Here is a 17,770-nt window from a genome sequence, read left to right as displayed (position 1 = left end):
GCCACCACAAGTGCCCCTGAGACCAATGACATCAAGCTGGCCATGCCCACCTCACCAGGTCAAATACAACCCTAATGCGGGCCTCTATGAAATTGAGTTTGACGCCCCTGCTTTAAATGATTTTCAAACATCTCTGAGTGAATCTCATCACTCTTTTGTGGCCAATGTTTCTTACCCACTTCAACATTATGGATCATTATACCTAACCAGACCCTGTTTGTCCTTGTCCTGGTATTGGACCTGGATACTTGAGAGACCGCCTGCTGCCAATTACCTCCAATAGACCGATTAGATCCCACAGATTAGGCCTCCTCCGAATTCCATCCGCCGGCCAATGTCGACTGGCGACTACCCGGAGGAGAGCCTTCTCTGTGGCTGCTCCCTGGAACGACCTCCCCATGGAGATTCGAACCCTCACCACCCTCCAGGCCTTCTGCAAAGCCCTTAAAACCTGGCTGTTCCGACAGGCCTGGGGCTAAAGAGCTTTTGCCCCCCTCCTCGAATGGTATGGCTGTTGTGTGCTTTTAAATTGTGTATTGCTATGTTCGTCTTTTTTATCCCCTGTCTGTACCCCCTTCCCTGACTTGAATTGTGAGCCACCCTGAGTCCCCTTCGGGGAAAAGGGCGGCATATAAATGTAATAAATCCAAATCCAATCCAATCCAAATTCAAGGCAGTTTAGACAAGAAGCACCAACCGTGAATACTATCTTTATTGTAAAATTACAGTAACAGAACCTTGCAAGACTGAAAGCACTTCTCCCCCTCCCTTTATGTCACTCTCCAAAATACTAGGAAGAGTTTCTTCTGATGTTCTTCCCATGCCTCTTTTTCTTTTGTGGACTATGATACCTTTTGTGGTATCCTGGGAAATCATCAAAACCATAAAAATAGCAAAAGTTTGAATATTTTGGACATATGATGTGACACCCAGGAAAATACAGCATCCTTCACTTAATCCTCCAAGGAGAGATTGAAGGCAAATGAGGTCCAGGCAGAAGAAGAACATCATGACTTCAAATTCTAAGGGACGGGTTTGGACAAAACTCAACGGCACTTTTTCGTGCAGCTGTTGATTAAAATAGAATTGACAACATGATTGCCAATGTCCGATGATGGATATGGCACAAGAAGAAGAAGGTATCTTTTGTGGGACAGCTCCTTCCCCTACTTCTCAAGGTTATTCTCACAGATCACTATTGACCCTAAGCCTCTTTGTCTGTGGCAGGCCTGAATATTGACAAAGTAAACATCATCATTATTATCCACCCTGATGGTAGGATGAAAAATTATGGTTTATGAGATCTATCAAAATGTAGACACCAGGAGTTCAGCTTGATTTCAGAGACATTTCAAATGTATGGGAACTTCATTTCAAGTCATTCCGCTTTGCTACGCATGTAAACACGATATTTTAAAAAGTACCCTAAATTATCTAAAACATGTATGAAATACCCCTTGTTTTTTAAATATTTAGATAGTTGCTGATGAAAGGATTTCCATTCTAATACCCATGGAAGTACTGACTGCACAAAAACCAAATATATGTTTGCTAGGGATATCAGGATAAGATTCAGCCATCCAGTTCAGGTCATCTTCAGAAATTCCGTGAATATATAAAATGGGGAGGGGATTGAATATTTTCCTTGTACACATTTTTTTTACGTGTTCAGCAAGTGTCACATGAATTTACTTTTTTTAATGAATAATATTATTTGCCTCTGTGTAGGTTCTCAACATTATTAGTAATAATTAAAGGTCTTTTAAAATAGGCCTTTTAAATGTTGCACCCCAAACATACAAGAACCTCTAAGAGTAGAAAACGAAGTTAGATTGGCACTCTGATCACTACCAGACTGGAAGAATACATGGATTGACAGAAATATGGATAGCAACAGAAGAAGAAGTACAGATTCTATTCGAATATGCCAACAAAGCTGGCCAACATTGGCCAACAGGTTGGAAAAGTCTACTTACCAATACCAAAGGTAGTAGACTTAACAGAGTATGAAAACTGTTGTGACTCAGCAGATGTCTGCTGTGAGTCTTTTCGGGATACAAGATTCATTATGCAGCTGGGGCTTGTGAGAGGCAGGTTTGGAGATAAAAGGATGGATGCTGCCACGCCCTAGTCGCAGGAGTCAACATACGTTCCTTCGTGGGTTTCTTGGTTCGTACAACATTGCTTGTTACACTTGGATAAGTGCTTTGGTGTTTTATGTAAACCTGATTCGTGGAGACTTTGGAAGAAGTGCATTGCTTGTAAGAGTGTTTTGTATTCTGTGATCTAGTCTGAGAGTTTATTTATGTTATTTTTGGGCTCGAAGCCAGTTTGAACTGAGAACTGATAAAAAGACTTCCCTTTAAGTTTGCCTGCTTGCCGTTTGTAACGAGCCGCGAAGGGGGGACAGAACAGAAAACTATTATCCAATATCCTTAATGTCACACACTAGCAACAACTTGTTAGATCAGAACAAAACAGGTTAGAAACCGGCATGGAAGGAGAAATGCCATTTCAAAAAGCCAAGGAACCCAATGTATTATTGGTTTTTTGTGTGACAATCAACAGAAGTGAAAGTTGGTCTTTGAAGAAACAGGCTAAGAAAGTATATGGAAACTTTTGAACTTTGGTGCTGAAGAAGACTCCTGAGAATACCACAGACAGCCAAGAAAACAAACGAACAGATACATTCAATAAATTAATCCAGATGATTTACAAAGGACCAGAATCAAATTATCATACTTTAGATAATCTAAATCAGATATTATGAGATGACCCAGCTCTCTAAAGCAGTGGTTCCCAAACTTGGCAACTTTAAGACTTGTGGACTTCAACTCCCAGCAGAGCTGGCTGGAGAATTCTGGGAGTTGAAGTCCACAAGTCTTAAAGTTGCCAAGTTGGGGAACCACTGCTCTAAAGAAAGCAATAAGGCTGGGAATGATGAAAGAAAGAGAAGAAAGGAATAACCAGTTGTTGGACCTCAAGGATCATCTTCAAGATGTTTCTGTGGGGTTGATAAGAGTTGATGCTGCCTTTACGGCTCATCATCATCATCACCATCATCCATCACCATCATCATCAATCATCATCATCCAAATACTTATTTAGTACTTGAACATTTTGACTACTCCATGCCAGGTTATAAAAATAGTTCCTATCACAAAATTACTGGTCCAAAATGCTCTTTAGCAAAAATCTTCAAGTAGTAAATATTTCATATCAGGCAAAGAGACGCTCCTAGCTCAAATCAAGAGATTGATATTTGTCTTTTTGTACATAATGTTATTAAAAAGTTTAAACGAGATAAAAACTAAAACAATGATATGAAGTAAGAAAAAGAAAAAAAATCAAAGAAAAAAACAAAAAGTGCAAAAAAAAAGTTGAAGAAAAAGTAGAAAGGAAAGATAAAATATAAAAGAAGTAGCTTCTGATATTCTTTGCAGCAATTATAAGTATAAATTATCTTTTAACTTCTCTCTCTCTCTCTCTCTCTCTCTCTCTCTCTCTCTCTCTCGTTACAATATATTTCTAATTATGAATAAGAGATTGATATTTGTCTTAATAGCTGATAGTTTGAACTTTGTCAGATTTTCCTTTTATTCTTCTTCATTCCATTCAATATGAAATATTTATAAATAGAAGAATTGGCACTAGGCACCCGGGAGCAGTGTTGAAAAATCCTAGTTATTCAACACGTATGCAAAGCCAGAAATTTAGAAGGGATTTCTTATTGAAGATGACTTTCAGAATTCTGTCCAAGGCTAAATTATCAAGCATACAGTATCATATTATGAGTGGGAAGATCAAAGGATTCAGCCACTGATGAATGTATTCAAAAGCATTCCTTTCTTAATATTTTCCATTCTATATCTAATATTCTAATATTATCTAATATTCCTAATAATCCGTATTCCTTAATAATCTTCCACAGCACGTCGGTGGATTTTGAATGTTTAGCAAACATTAAATAAAAGCTAATGGATATTTTCTGAATAATACTGAAAGAAATCATCACGAATGGAGAGGGGGGGAAATCAAGTCATTGTTGGATAAACCACTTCTGTAATAATTCATACTGCTGAAGAAAAATACTGAAATCTCGTCCTGCATAAAAAAGTGTGGTACTATAAACCCAAAGAGAAAGCAGAAGCTACTCAGAGCACTGAATATATCACTAGGGAATGAGATTTGATCAAGCCACTTGAAAGCATAGAGTGTCTTTATTTGCCTCATTGCTGTAATATATAAAAAAATCTTTTTCCTCAGCTTGAAAACTCTCGTGAGGACCTTTCCCTTCATCTATTTCCAAACAGAAAGGCAATATTTTTATTGCAAAATTGAATTTGGATCAGTTACCAGGGCCAGAAATGTACTTTTCCAAGCTTTCAGACTGGAGTCGATCCTCAGGGAATTTCTCTATTGGAATACGTGATTTGGGCTGTTCTGTGAGTCGTGTTTATGTGGTGCCTTCCTATTGGCTGATGGGTGTGTTGATGGCTGGTGATTGGCTGTTGTTACCTCGTGTGGCCAACCACTGGCTCCAAAGTATTTGATAAACTGGTGGTAATTCAGCACTCCTGTTAATTGACAAAGGGTCCGTTTCTTGGGCTTCAATCACTTCCCTGGCTATCTGTGTGCCTGCAATACTACAACACTACTTTGTAGTGCTTTACAACCCCACTCTAAGTGATTTACAGAGTCAGCATATTTCCCCCTAACAATCAGGACCCTCATTTTACTGACCTCCAAAGGATGGGAGGCTGAGTCAACCTTGAGCTGGTGAGAATGGAGCTGCTGGCAGTCGGCAGAATTAGCCTGCAATACTGCATTCTAACCGCTGCGCCACCATGGTTCTTGATAGTATGGACTAAATATTCTTTTTATTGAGGTCTTGACTTTTCAGTGATCAACAAAACAGTATCTTTCCCACAGAAGTTGATTCATGCTTTATGAATAACAGAACAACAGAGTTGGAAGGGACCTTGGAACTCTTCTAGTCCACGGCTCCTCAACCTGCAATCTGTGGACTGGTCCACGGCATGCCAGAAACCAGTCCACGCAAACAACCGAAGCTCCATCCATCAGATTCAGGCAGCACACAAAACCACGTCACCTCTGGTCTGTGGAAAAACGTCTCTCCATGGAACTGGTCCCTGATGCCCAAGAAGTTTAGGAATGCTGTTCTAGTCTAAACTCCTGTTCAAGCAGGAGATACTATACCAGTGATGGATAACCTTTTTGTCATTGTGTGCTAAAAGTGCATGCCCGCCCGCACAATAGCACACACATGCACCCTCATCCATAATGCAATGCATGTGCGAGAACCCCCCCATGCCCCACCTCCCTGCGTATGCATGCATGAGCCCCCCATGCTCTCCCCACCCCTGCGCGCATGACTCCCACACCCCATTCTGGGCACAACCCCCCATCCTCCCCATGCCTCTGCACATTTGCGAGCATCTCCCACATGCGCCCTGTCCCTGCGCATGCGCTGCAGAGATCCAAAAATCAGCTGGCCGATGGAAGGTGCGCACGCATGCGAAGAGGGGCTGAGCTGGGGTGACAGCTTGTGTGCCTGCAGAGAGGACTCTGTGTGCCATCTGTGGGATGGGTGCCATAGGTTCGCCATCATGGCACAATTCCATCCTGGGCAAATGGCTGCCTAATCCCTTCTTAAACATCAGTTTCTTTTTCCAGTTGTATTGCAAAATATTTCCTAGCATGCGCACGATAGTAATTTCAAGTCTACAGAGTCTAATATAGGCTTTATACAATGTTGCCCATAGCTTGTGCTGTCCCTTCCCTGGCATCAACCTGACAGTTGACTTTTCAGATATGATGTAACTTTTACCTGCTTTTGCAATGAGAATTACGACTTCTGAATGTAGTTTTCACCCCTTCTCCAACCTTGGCCGTAAAAGCTATTGTTTTCCAACTTAGCTCTTATTCAGAAAGCGGGGGTGGGGGCGGGGGGGAGGAAGCCTCTTTTGATTTATTGATTAGTGCACTGGTTTGAAAATGCTGCAAAAGGGCATCGTGGCATTTCTCTAAGCATAGAATGTGTAGAAGGTACTATAAGCAGTGAATGAGTTTCCAACCTGACGAACCCCTGTTTTTAAATCTTCAGCGTTGTATTTACTTTGGAAAGCGTTTGTGAAAGAGCATATTTGGCCTCACCATTGATCATTGCATTTCGCACCTGTTCACTATTGCGTTCAGCCTCACCTGAGCAGAGCACCTGTCTGCCATTCATTAAAGGAAACCACACAACCACTGATTTTTATTTTTGGGTTTCTGGTCTAAAAGGATATTATGATATCCATCACTTTCCTCTAAATTGCCAAGTGGAGAAAGAGGGAGAAGTAAACGACTGTCCTGATACTATTTGTCTAAGAGCCAAGGTGGCGCAGTGGTTAAATGCAGCACTGCAGGCTACTTCAGCTGACTGCAGTTCAGCAGTTCGGCTGTTGAAATCTCACCGGCTCAGGGTTGACTCTGCCTTCCATCCTTCCGAGGTGGGTAAAATGAGGACCCAGATTGTTGTTGGGGGCAATATGCTGACTCTGTAAACCGCTTAGAGAGGGCTGAAAGCTCTATGAAGTGGTATATAAGTCTAACTGCTATTGCTATTGTCTCAAAATTCTCAAGTTATTTTTCTGAGGCCATCTTCTTAATCATTTTTAATCTGTATGCCATTTTTATAATCACTGTCCACTAAAAAAAAAGACACATTTATCTTTAAACACCTGAAACCTAGATTTTTATTCTTTCACAAGTCCGTCCTGCTTTGATCAATTTGAATCAATAGATGAGGTACTTACAAATTTTATCTACTCATGCTGTAAGGTAGGTTTCAGTAATTCCTTTAAATGGGACAAATGTTTAATTAAAAAAAAAATAGACCAGAACCACTGTGCTTATTTATTTCATCATTGGCAGGATTAATAATTGGCTATCTGCACACATTTTAAAAATAGGCATGTATCTGCTTCCACGTATTCCAAATTGAGATATACAAGGTGCTGGTTATTACCTTTAAAGCCCTACATGGCCTAGGACCCGGATATCTGCAAGACCGTCTTCTGCTGCATACCTCCCAACGGCCGATAAGATCACACAGGGTGGGCCTTCTCCAAGTGCCGTCGACCAGATAATGTTGGCTGGCGGCTCCTCGGGGGAGGTCTTTCTCTGTAGCTGCTCTGACCCTATGGAATGAACTACCCCCAGGGATCCGGATCCTTCCAACTCTCACCGCCTTCCGAAAGGCTACCAAAACCTGGCTTTTCCGGCAGGCCTGGGGCTGTTGACCTCATGAATGAAGTCCAACCCCGCCTAGATTGAGTGCATGAAGTGATCTTTTTAATCTGTTTTTCTCTATTTTTTTAATTCTATATATTTTTTTAAAAAAATGTATTTCTGTAAGCCTCCCGGAGTCCTTCGGGATTGGGCGGCCTATAAATTTATTAAATACTTAAATACTTAAATACTTAAATACTTAAATACGTTCACTAGAAAACTTGCTCTTCCTAATCAAGGTGAATTCAGTCAGTTTCCAAATTGCTGACTTGATTCCTGAACCAAATTATATAGTTGAGGCTCATGTTTGATAATGAGTGATCAATGAACTTTGCTTTCTGCTCCATGGTGGGTTTTTTCTGCACCTTCCTCCCCCACAAAACTAAGCAAGGCAGAGCTGAGAGAACCGAGCCGAGGTGGCGCAGTGGTTAGGGCGCAGTACTGCAGGCCACTTTAGCTGACTGTGATCTGCAGTTCGGCGGTTCAAATCTCACCGGCTCAAGGTCGACTCAGCCTTCCATCCTTCTGAGGTGGGTGAAATGAGGACCCAGACTGTGGGGGCAATATGCTGACTCTGTAAACCACTTAGAGAGGGCTGAAAGCCCTATGAAGCAGTATATAAGTCTAATAAATAAATAAATAAATAAATAAATAACTGGCCGAAAAATAGTGATAGGCTTTGCATACTAGCAGAATCACTGTATGTGTGATTCAGTGGTGGGTTTCTAATTTTTTTTACTACTGGTTCGCTTGTGCGCACACAACACTTCTGCGCATGTGTAGAAGTATCCGCATGCGCGGCCAGAGCCTCCCGCCACCGTCAATCCAGGCTGAACTCGGAGCAACCCACCTCTGGTAGGATTCTGCAGGAAGGAAATTCTCATTTCACAATTGTTTTTTCATCTTGTCTTTCAAAACATATAAAGGACAGTTGCTGGAATTGGCTATGTCTAATTTGATGAAAAGAAGGACTGGGGGGTGACATGATAGCAGTGTTATGATATCTCAGGGGCTACCACAAAGAAGAGGGAGTCAAGCTATTCTCCAAGGCACCCGAGGGCAGGACAAGAAGCAATGGGTGGAAACTAATCAAGGAGAGAAGCAACCTAGAACTAAGGAGACATTTCCTGACAGAACAATTAACCAGTTGAACAACTTGCTTCCAGAAGTTGTAAATGCTGCAACGCTGGAAGTTTTTAAAAAGAGACTGGATAACCATTTGTCTGAAATGCTATAAGGTTTCCTTCCTAAGCAGGGGGTTGGATTAGAGAACCTACAAGGTTCCTTCTAACTCTGTAATTCTATTCTATTCTATTCCATTCCATTCCATTTCTATTATTCCTATTCCATTCCATTCCATTCCTATTATTTCTATTCTATTCTATTATTATTCCTATTATTTCTATTCTATTCTATTCTATTCCATTCCATTCCATTTCTATTATTCCTATTCTATTCCATTCCATTCCTATTATTTCTCTTCTCTTCTATTATTATTCCTATTATTTCTATTCTATTCTATTCTAAGTTATCTCGACCCCTTCCAGTCGGGCTTCAGACCCGGTTACAGCACAGAAACCGCTTTGGTCGCATTGACCGATGATCTCTGGAGAGCCAGAGACGGAGGCCATGCCTCCATCCTGGTTCTCCTTGACCTCTCGGCGGCTTTCGATACCATCGACCATGGTATCCTTCTGCGACGACTGCGGGAGGTGGGGGTGGGAGGCACTGTTTTGCAGTGGTTCTCCTCCTACCTCTCGGACAGGTCGCAGTCGGTGTTAGTGGGGGGGCAGAGATCGACCCCTAGGCCCCTAACATATGGGGTGCCGCAGGGTTTGGTCTTATCCCCCCTACTATTTAACATCTACATGAAACCGCTGGGTGAGATCATTCGGAGGCACGGGATAAGATACCACCAATACGCGGACGATACTCAGTTGTATCTGTCCGCCCCGTGCCAACTCAATGAAGCGGTGGACGTGATGAACCGGGGTCTTGAGGCCGTTATGGACTGGATGAGGGCTAACAAGCTTGTACTCAACCCGGAGAAGACCGAGTGGCTGTTGTGTTTCCCTCCCAATAATTCGACCAGTGTTCCATCGCTCAGGCTGGGGGGTCAAATTTTATACCCCTCAGAGAGGGTTCGCAACTTGGGAGTCCTCCTGGACCCACAGCTGACTTTTGACCACCATCTGACGGCTGTGACCAGGGGGGCATTTGCCCAGGTTCGCCTGGTACGCCAGTTGCGACCCTACCTGAACCGGGAGGCCCTCACAACAGTCACTCGGGCCCTTGTGACCTCTAGGCTGGAATACTGCAATGTGCTCTACATGGGGCTGCCCTTGAAGAGCATCCGGCGACTTCAGCTAGTCCAGAACGCGGCCGCGCGAGCGATTGTGGGCGCACCTCGGTTCGCCCATATAACACCTATCCTCCGCGAGTTGCGCTGGCTACCTGTTGATCTCCGGGTGCGCTTCAAGGTGCTACTTGTCACTCATAAAGCCCTCCATGGTAGTGGATCTGCGTACTTGAGAGACCGCATCCTGCCAATTACCTCCTTGCGACCAATTAGATCGCACAGATTAGGCCTCCTCCGAGTTCCATCTGCCAGTCAGTGTCGACTGGCAACCACACGGAGGAGAGCCTTTTCAGTAGTAGCTCCGACCCTTTGGAACGATCTCCCCGTGGAGATTCATACCCTCACCACCGTCTAGACCTTCCGCACAGCCCTTAAGACCTGGCTAGCCTGTCAGGCCTGGGGATAAAGATAATCTGTCCCCACCCGAATGATGAATGAATGTTGTTTACTATTTTACTTTTATGTATTGTTTTGTGTTTATTGTCTTGTACCCTCCCTTCCTTATTTTACGTAAGCCGCCCTGAGTCCCCTCAGGGAAAAGGGCGGCCTATAAATACTAATAAAATCAAAATCAAAATCAAAAATCAAATATTCTATTCTATTCCATTCCATTCCATTCCATTCCTATTATTTCTATTCTATTCTATTCTATTCTATTCTATTCTATTCTATTCTATTCTATTCTAGTCTAGTCTAGTCTAGTCTAGTCCATTCCCTGAAATTACCTGCTCCATTTTGGCATTATTTCTAGCAGCAGGGCTGGAATATAGGGAGTTTTTATTTAGGGACAATCTGCAGCTATGATAGTGATGAAATAGCTTTATGACTAATCCTCACGTTCATTATCTTTGTAGGTCTCGACAGCAAAGAAAAACTGAAGCAAGATCATAAATGCAGTCCCAGTTTCACTGTTGCTGGCCTCAATTGGGGTTGCTAAACAAGAACTACCTACATTTCCGAGCTCTAACTAGACATTTCATTGTTCATATATGCAAACTAGGTCATGTTGTAAACTTCAAGGAAGCAGATGAAACATTCCCAGTCATCCAGATCATGGTTGTCCCACAGGTGCTTTTTGAGGACCCCGATTGTTGGGGGCGATATGCTGACTCTGTAAACCGCTTAGAGAGGGCTGAAAGCCATACGAAGCGGTATATAAGTCTAACTGCTATTGCTATTGCTATTGCTATCATCTATCTATCTATCTATCTATCTATCTATCTATCTATCATCTATCGGATTGTTGGGGGCGATATGCTGACTCTGTAAACCGCTTAGAGAGGGCTGAAAGCCCTATGAAGCGGTATATAAGTCTAACTGCTATTGCTATTGCTATTCAACTGGACTTTTTTTTCCCCTTGACATTTTGCTTCTCATCCAAGACTATTTATTTATTTATTTATTTATTTATTTATTTATTTATTTATTTATTTATTTATTTATTTATTTATTTATTCATTCATTCATTTAATTTATTTATTTATTTATTTATTTATTTATTTATTTATTTATTTATTTATTTATTTATTTATTTGTCTTGTATGCCGCCCACTCCCGGAGGACTCCGGGCGGCTCACAAAAGACAAGGGAAAGGGGGGAAACGAGACAAAGACAACATATTAAAAACAAAACCGCAACATTCACAATTTCCGTGGAGGTAGGTGCTTCTCAGCTCCCCCCAGCCTGCTGGAACAGCCAGGACTTGGTGGCTTTGCGGAAGGCCGGGAGGGTAGTAAGGGTCCGGATCTCAACAGGGAGCTCGTTCCAGAGGGCTGGAGCTGCAACAGAGAAGGCTCTCCCCCGGGGAGTCGCCAGCCGACATTGGCTGGCAGATGGAATCCGGAGGAGACCCAACCTGTGCGATCTGATCGGTCTGAGAGAGGTAATCGGCAGGAGGCGGTCTCTCAGGTACCCAGGTCCGATGCCATGTAGGGCTTTATAGGTAGCGACCAGCACCTTGAAGCGGATTCGGAGACTAATAGGTAGCCAGTGCAGCTCGCGGAGGATAGGTGTAACGTGGGTGTACCTTGGTGCACCCACAATCGCTCGTGCGGCTGCATTCTGGACTAATTGGAGTCTTCAAACACTAGACTAGACGACTGCAAGGAATATAAATCTTTCCATCCTCCACCATTTAGTCAAAACCGAAGAAGCTTCTTGGATGAGAAGCAAAACGTCTTCAAGGAAATACAAAGTCCAGTTGCCTTTTGAAAAAAAGCACCTTTGGGACAAGCCGATGAGACTATTGTAGGCAAAACTATTTGTCCATACCGCCAAGTATAATTTTGAGAACCTTTCTGAAAGTAGACAAATGAAGATCTTTCCAATTCTACACATGGAAGGCTCACCTCTGTCGGTGGACATTTCCGTGGCACGACAAAACCGCGGTCCACTAAAGCGCGCCCGATTAAAGCGCGTACCTGACGTCATCAGCAGCGCGACAAATACGACCGCGGAGAAAAAAGGGCGCTTTAAAAAGCGCTTTTAAAGCAAGCCGATTCACGTAAAGGTAAGAGTTAGGTTTAGGGTTAGGTTTAGGTTTAGGGTTACGTTAAGCGTTAGGGTTAGGTTTAGGGTTAGGTTAAGGGTTAGCGTTAGGTTTAGCGTTAGGTTAAGGGTTAGGGTTAGGGTTAGGGTTAGGGTTAGGTTAAGGGTTAGGTTTAGGGTTAGGTTTGGGGGGGTTAGGGTAAGGTTTTCGCGTTAATTTTAACTTTACCGCTCACAGTGTGATCTTTTCGTCGCGCTGTGATGACGTCAGGTACGCGTTTTCGTCGAGCGTGCTTTAGTCTACCGCGGTTTTGTGGTGGAACCAACATTTCTGGAAGGGCTTCTGAACATTGCAAGGAATGGAATGGCAGTCCCACAAAACCTACACATTTTTGGAGACAAACTAATAGGCTGTAGGATTATATCCTTACTGTCAGATTGTAGAAGACTGTAGGGGAAAGGTATCTTTGCTTCTAACATGTGGAGAGGGACCTCAGTTCATTATCTGCTATCAGAATACTGCAGAGATCTTATTTCTTAATTCTGTTATGGCATGAAACTATCAGTACCATTTCAAAAAGAAAATAACTATATTTAAGTTTGCATCTTATTTCCATTCCCAATCAAAAAGCAGTGTCAAAGCGTACGCTTTCAATATTAGGTCTTTTGATCTAGTCTTTTAAATCTTCCTTTCAAATATAGTTTTGATGTAGACATAAACACTTTATAGAAAACAAGATTTTTTTTTTTTAAAGAAGTAGAATAGAAACAGTCTCTGGGAAGCCATTCAATTTCATTTGCTAAAAATGACTATGTTTGAAACAGTAGTGGGAAATCAGATAATCTTGAGCAATAGTCTGAATGACATTGCAAATTTAGCATTTTTGGATCAGCAAGAGAAAGAGGCGCCTTACAGACTCTCTTCAATCCTCTGAAGAATAATTTCCCTAAATCCGATAGTGGGAGCCTTTTTAATGAACAAACAACAACTCAACATCTTATAAAAACTGTCTTTTCAAATATTTCCCCATTTCGACAGATTTAAGATGTGTGAGCGCCAACTCTGGGGATTTGCTGTTTGGGGAATTCTGGGAGTTGAAGTCCACATATCTTAAAGCTGCCTAGGCTGAGAAATACTGAAATAGAGAGAAAGGCTAATTTTTCATGCTGTATATTTCTATGGAGGACTCCAATCTTGGCTCGCTTTGAACGGCTCCAATCTTGGCATGCTACTTGAAGGAAATAAACCCTTCAAAGGTCTATATTGCCAGATTTAATTAGTTCTTCTATATACATTATTTTAATATATATTTGAGAGCCAGTTTGGTGTATTGGTTAAGGCACCAGGCTGGAAAAATACTGCAAATGCCAGTCCCAACTTAGCCATGCCAGCAGCTGGCTCAGGAACTCACCCCACAGGGTTGTTGCTGTGCAAAAAATAGGAGGGAGATGTGTTGGATATGTTCATCACCCTGCGTTCTTTGGAAAAATAATAGAAGGTGAAGTACAGATTAATAGGACGCGGTGGCTCAGTGGCTAAGATGCTGAGCTTGTCGATCAGAAAGGTCGGCAGTTCAGCTGTTCGAATCCCTAGTGCCGCCTAACGGAGTGAGCTCTCGTTACTTGTCCCAGCTTCTGCCAACCTAGCTGTTCGAAAGCACGTAAAAATGCAAGTAGAAAAATAGGGGGCACCTTTGGTGGGAAGGTAACAGCATTCCGTGCGCCTTCAGTGTTTAGTCATGCCAGCCACATGACCAGGGAGACATCTTCGGAGAGCGCTGGTTCTCTGGCTTTGAAACGGAGATGCGCACCGCCCCCTAGAGCCAGAAACGACTAGCACGCATGTGCGGGAGAGCCTTTACCTTTACCTTCCAGATTAATTATTTAAATATTAAGTGCTATTTAATGTACGGCTTTCACAATATGATATGTTCTTTTGTGGAGGACTGTTTCACGCAGTTCTTCCATTCCTGACTTAAAGAGAATGGGATATAGTTGTTTATGTGGCTTATTTGCTTATTTTTATCTTGCCCTTTCTCTATGAAGCTTAGATATCTTCTCCCTTCCATATAAAGTCCAAAGTAAATTTCAAGACTGCAAACAGACCGGCCCTTTTGATCTATAACCACCACTCTGTTGAGCACAGTGTTATATACCAATATGAAACACTGTCCAAAATAAAAAATTGAAAATGATGCCTCTTAAATTCTGTGTTGTTTAGATATTCAATTCGTTCTGAACTTATGTTTTGTTGCTTGGAAACCACTTGAAGTTACAATGGACCCCCAAAGGTACTTATGACCTGGTTCCAAAGTTCAGATAGCTGTCCCCCATGGTCACTTGACTGCATTTTGGGTGCTCAGCAATTTAGCAATAGCAATAGCAATAGCAGTTAGACTTATATACCGCTTCATAGGGCTTTCAGCCCTCTCTAAGCGGTTTACAGAGTCAGCATATTGCCCCCAACAACAATCTGGGTCCTCATTTCACCCACCTCTGAAGGATGGAAGGCTGAGTCAACCCTGAGCCGGTGAGATTTGAACAACCGAACTGCAGAACTGCAGTCAGCTGAAGTAGCCTGCAGTACTGCACTCTAACCACTGCGCCACCTCGGCTCTAGGTGTCTAATTTACAACATTTTAAGCACTAAAACTAGTGCTTACTTTTGGTTTTTGGCAAAAAAGGCGTCCTAGTGAACAATGGGGCTTGTTTAATGGCCACCACAAAAAGAAATAATTGTCAACTCGCATTTGTCGGAAACTTGACAATAATAATATCATGTTGGCCATGTAATAACCTGTTTTACGGCCATCATGACTTATGACTGTCATCAATGGGCTCCATTTTGGTTACAAGTTGAAAACTACGAGTAGTTCCTTCTAATGGGCAATGGGTAGATTTTCTTGACAGTAACAGGAAGAAGTTTTTTTAAGGACATTGTTGAAGTAATTGTGGACATAACAGAGTTTTCTTATTGTTATTTTCTTGTAAAATAATTATGCTGTGATAATTAGAGCCGAGGTGGCGCAGTGGTTAGGGTGCAGTACTGCAGGCCACTTCAGCTGACTGTTATCTGCAGTTCGGCGGTTCAAATCTCCCCGGCTCAAGGTTGACTCAGCCTTCCATCCTTCCGAGGTGGGTGAAATGAAGGACCCAGACTGTGGGGGGCAATTTGCTGACTCAATTTGCTAAAAATCTGTAAACCGCTTAGAGAGGGCTGAAAGCCCTATGAAGCGGTATATAGGTCAAATAAATAAATAAATAAATAAGTAAGTAAGTAAGTAAGTAAGTAAGTAAATAAGTAAATAAGTAAATAAGTAAATAAGTAAATAAGTAAATAAGTAAATAAGTAAATAAGTAAATAAGTAAATAAGTAAATAAGTAAATAAGTAAATAAGTAAATAAGTAAATAAGTAAATAAGTAAATAAGTAAATAAATAAATATTGTGCAATAATAGGACCCATATGCCAAATAAATAAATAAATAAATAAATAAATAAATAAATATATATATATAATATAATATAATATAATATAATAATAGGAAATATTTAAATATATATTTTATTTACCCTAACATCCTGATCCCTGAAATTCTTATCTAGGAGCATTTAACTGGTGAACAACGCATTCTAATTCTGATTGCTACTTCTAGCTTTCCACCACTTTGTTGAGAGTGTTTACAATATTCACTTTCATACACTAAGTAAGTCTATCTTCACCCCTTCCCCCCTGACATCCCACTGCCATCTTCGCCAGCACATTTGTCTTCCTCTTCATTGCAAAGAACAAAAAAAACCCCTGGAATTTCTTAATCTGACGGAAAGGCAGGTTGCCACTGGATTACTTTCCCACCATCTGTGCCTTTTGCCTTCTGGGGCTTGCCTGTTAGCAGCCCTCTCTTGAAGCTTAGTTACTGTTTACATGAAGATAAGAAAAAAATGATGTTTGTCTTTTGCGGATCAATAGAGCAACTCACTGGAAAATACTGCGTTACCAGAGACACCTAAAACAAAGCCATATTTCAACGGTAAGCCCTGTATTTGAAAACAACACGGAATTACGGAATGAAGAGCAAAAAATACTACAGCTTACAGTTCCAGGCACGTTGATTTTCATGCAATGTTCTTTTCAAAAGGGCCAAAATATCAATTTTTTAAAAAATGAACTCAAAGCAGCAACCAATAGCTGTTTTTTAAAGGGCTAAGCTTGACATGGTAAATGAGTTTGATGGTAATATTATAATACCCGGAGGAGAGCCTTCTCGGTGGCTGCTCCAACCCTCTGGAACGAACTCCCCGTGGAGATTCGTACCCTCACCACCCTCCAGACCTTCCGCGTAGCCCTTAAGTCCTGGCTGTCCCGACAGGCCTGGGGCTAAAGACTTCAACCCCACTCGAATAGTATGACTGTTGTGCTTTTTAATGATGTATTGTCTTCATGTTTGTAAACTGTTTGTCCTTCCCTCCCCCTGAATTGTGAGCCGCCCTGAGTCCCCTCAGGGAAAAGGGCGGCATACAAATAAAGTATCTATCTATCTATCTATCTATCTATCTATCTATCTATCTATCTATCTATCATCTATCTATCATCTATCTATCTATCTATCTATCTATCTATCTATCTATCTATCTATCTATCTATCTATCTATCTATCTATCATGAAATGTAGATGAGCTGAGACAAGAAACAATCCATAGTATATAAAGCAACGTTAATACAAAATATATGAATTCTTTCACCGCATTCTCACATACAAATATATAGCAAGTACATCAGAGGTGGGTTGCACCCGGTTCGGCCCGGATCGGGAGAACCGGTAGTAGTGGCGGTGGGAGGCTCCACCCACCCTCCCCAATGCTTCTGCGCATGCACAGAAGCATTGTGCGCAAGAGCGCCCAAGCGCACCCAAATAGGTAGTAAAAAAATTGGTAACCCACCACTGAAGTACATGCAATTATTATTGCAATGGTTCTGCCTCCATTGTGTAAATATTTTATTGCCTCTTAATCCTTACCTTCAAACATAAACAGGATAATACCAATGTTAAAAAGTGACTTTTTCTCATTTGGTGGAAAATTATAATTTATTTAAAATGGCTTTGGTTGAACAATGACATGGATTTATGGTTCATTGCCATGATCTGCCTGCTATAATTCTCCCAGGAATATGAAGCATTCATATTTTAGAAGAGTGTTATCTTACATAGAAACAACACACGTACTTGCTATATATTTGTATAGGCTATTTCAGTTTGGGTGTAAGTGTGCACAGTGTAAACTCTGCTATTGTGCCATTGAGAACCCTGGAAAATTGGGTTTTAATAGTATATTGGGTGGAGAAGCTCCATGAATAGAGAAAAGTTCTATGTGGACAGTGTTAAGAACAAGGATAGGGAGGGAATCTACAAAGTTTACTGTCTTCCATTTTCTCACGTACAAAATTTCATATTTTAAAAATGAAGGAGGAGAACACCAGTACAGATACATTGGCTGCTATTGATCTCCTTTACATTAAACACCGACATGTAGATTATTTAATGTGCACCCTTTTTATCTCATTGTTATTACCGTTCAGTGACACTTGGCTAAGTATTTCAAAATCTGAAAACACCTCTGTCGATCCCCC

At 41.6% G+C, this 17,770-nt stretch overlaps 1 protein-coding gene across 2 annotated transcripts in view; it reads right to left on the bottom strand.

Annotated features, from left to right (window-relative positions):
• Positions 1-17,770, bottom strand: part of A1CF (APOBEC1 complementation factor) — a 63,617-nt gene that overhangs the window by 45,101 nt on the left and 746 nt on the right. The gene's annotated exons all lie outside the window — the stretch shown is intronic.

The sequence above is a fragment of the Thamnophis elegans genome, chromosome 15, assembly GCF_009769535.1.
Source record: "Thamnophis elegans isolate rThaEle1 chromosome 15, rThaEle1.pri, whole genome shotgun sequence".
NCBI lineage: Eukaryota > Metazoa > Chordata > Lepidosauria > Squamata > Colubridae > Thamnophis > Thamnophis elegans.
Note: the sequence above shows the minus strand (reverse complement) of the source record. Positions and strands in the feature narration are given on the sequence as shown.